The sequence below is a fragment of the Marmota flaviventris genome, chromosome 9, assembly GCF_047511675.1.
Source record: "Marmota flaviventris isolate mMarFla1 chromosome 9, mMarFla1.hap1, whole genome shotgun sequence".
Taxonomy (NCBI): Eukaryota; Metazoa; Chordata; class Mammalia; order Rodentia; family Sciuridae; genus Marmota; species Marmota flaviventris.
This window is the reverse complement of record NC_092506.1, coordinates 12898377-12900575: the sequence shown is the minus strand read 5'-3', so window position 1 is coordinate 12900575 and position 2199 is coordinate 12898377. Positions and strand designations below refer to the sequence as shown.

Here is a 2199-nt window from a genome sequence, read left to right as displayed (position 1 = left end):
AAGGACAAGAGTCGCTGCTACGGTGCTGGAGGGAAATTTAAAAGACAAAGAAAAAAATGTTCATTTCCTTTCACCTCCAAATTTTTTAGTCCCTAATTTCATGTTCAAAAGTGTATTCTTTTAAAAAAAAAAAAAAAGTGTATTATTTTTAGCCATAAAATTTTGAGAACAGTGACATAGAATATTAATTCCTGTCATATGGGGACACTTTTGTGTTCTGCATCGTCCCAGATTACCTTTCATTGTCTTCCTAATTCTTTCTCTACCTCTAATGAGAATAACAACAGCCACTGAAAACCCTCTCTGTGCCCAACACTTGATCTATTTGGTTGCATTCAGTCTCTACACACCACATGTGTCATAATGTTGATATGATGATACAATAATTCTTGAAATAAATCATTTGCCCCCAGCCATCCAGAACTGAACCAGATCCGTCTGACTGTTCTGAAGACTGAAAGGGCATGGTTGAGACTTTAGTTTTTAGTCTGTCATTTTTCACCAAAGGGAAAGGAGATGAACTGGAAGAGGAAAGACCAGAAAGAACCAACACTCTCCATCACCTGCCCTGTCTTGCCCAGCCTGGACTGTCCTAATTGAGTCAAAAAGATTGGAGCAGAGACTCTACTTTTAAAAGCTGCCAAAAGTGGATTTGATCAGGTTCCAAAGGACTCCCTCAGGGAGAAGGAGGAAAATTGGGGTGTTTGCCACAGCTCCTTATCTGTTTTTCTCCCTGGAATGCTTTCTGACAGTCTCACCCAACCATTCCACTCTTTCTTGGATCCGTGACCACTGGTTCCTTTAGCACATACCTATCGAGCAAGTTACATGAATATGGGTTTATAATCTTTGGCAAATATTTCTTTGAAATGGCTCCTTACCTGTTCCAATATGTATCTTTTGATTCAGTTCTAAATTGAAAACTCTTTAGTAATAATAATAATTACCATCTATCCACTGCCTGCTTTCAGGCAAAGCCCCTGTTAAGCACTGCACAGGGTTTCCTATCTCATTTAATTAACACAAAAACTTTATGTGATGGAAGCTATTTTTATTATTATTACAAATTATTATTCCCAAGGAAGCTGAGTTTTAGAGAGGAAGAGATGGTAATTGTGGAATCTGTGTGGATCCTGAGTGAAGGATGAAGACCCTGCCTCAAATTCAAGTTCCACCTTCACCTTGACCTTTCCCTCTAATCATCACTGGCTGGGGACCAAAGTCCATCACCTGCTAAGAGGGCAGCTGACTCCTTCAGGCCACCTTCCCATACTGTCAATGAAATTAAGCTGGGCTTCTTTCTGTGGCCTGGCTGAACCAAGGAAGGCTCAATCTCTGGTTAGTCAAGAGCCGCACCTGGACTCTCAACTGCCTAGGGAAAATTAGTTCACCTGGGTGACCTTGTGCCTGAGCTTTTTATGTTAACAAGCCAACTTCCTAAAGGCTTGCTGTAGGTGAAATTTCCCCATATTTGGGTGGGTGCTTTTTATCATTTTGTCCCATTCCAGCGCCTTTTATGCATTCTCTCCCAGCGTGCGCCCTCCTTCCCCCACTAACAGAAGCTGGTATGTCAACCTCAACTTCACTCTGTACTCTGGGTCACACTTTGGGACCAGCCGGGGTGGGTGTGATTTGGTCTAGTTTAGAGAGGGGAGTTGCTCTGTTTGAGACTTCAGATGATCTCTTCCTTTTCAGAAAAAAAAAAAAAAAAAAAAACTCTAAGGGACGGGTTGAAAGGTGCAGGGTCCGTGCCATATTCGCAGGCACCTAGCAGGAGCAAAACCCAAGATAGCCAGCAAGGGAACGAAGCGAGGTCGCAGAGGAGCTTGTTTCCCATCCTGGAATGCAACAGCAGTAGTTGGGATTCAGCAGAAGGGAGATAGGCTGCAGGATAAAGGTGTCTGCATGCGCCACGATGATAGATTAGAAGTCTCTGGATGCCTTGGCACAAGGACCTACAAGTATTCATCCTCCTTAATGCCCTTGCTTCTTTGCAAGAACTGTTTGGGGTCATTGGAGTAGGCACTGCAGGAATTCAGCATTCCTCTCTCTAAAGGTGCTAGGGTGTAACATACGCAGGATCTGAAAACTAGTTCTCATTTGATTAAAAAAAAAAAAAAAACCTGCGCCCGAACAGGGACTTGAACCCTGGACCCTCAGATTAAAAGTCTGATGCTCTACCGACTGAGCTATCCGGGC

The 2199-nt window shown here is 43.1% G+C and overlaps 1 non-coding gene across 1 annotated transcript; it reads right to left on the bottom strand.

Annotated features, from left to right (window-relative positions):
* Positions 1–2126: 2126 nt before the first annotated feature.
* Positions 2127–2199, bottom strand: Trnak-uuu (transfer RNA lysine (anticodon UUU)). Its single transcript has one exon. It is a non-coding gene; the product is annotated as a tRNA-Lys (tRNA).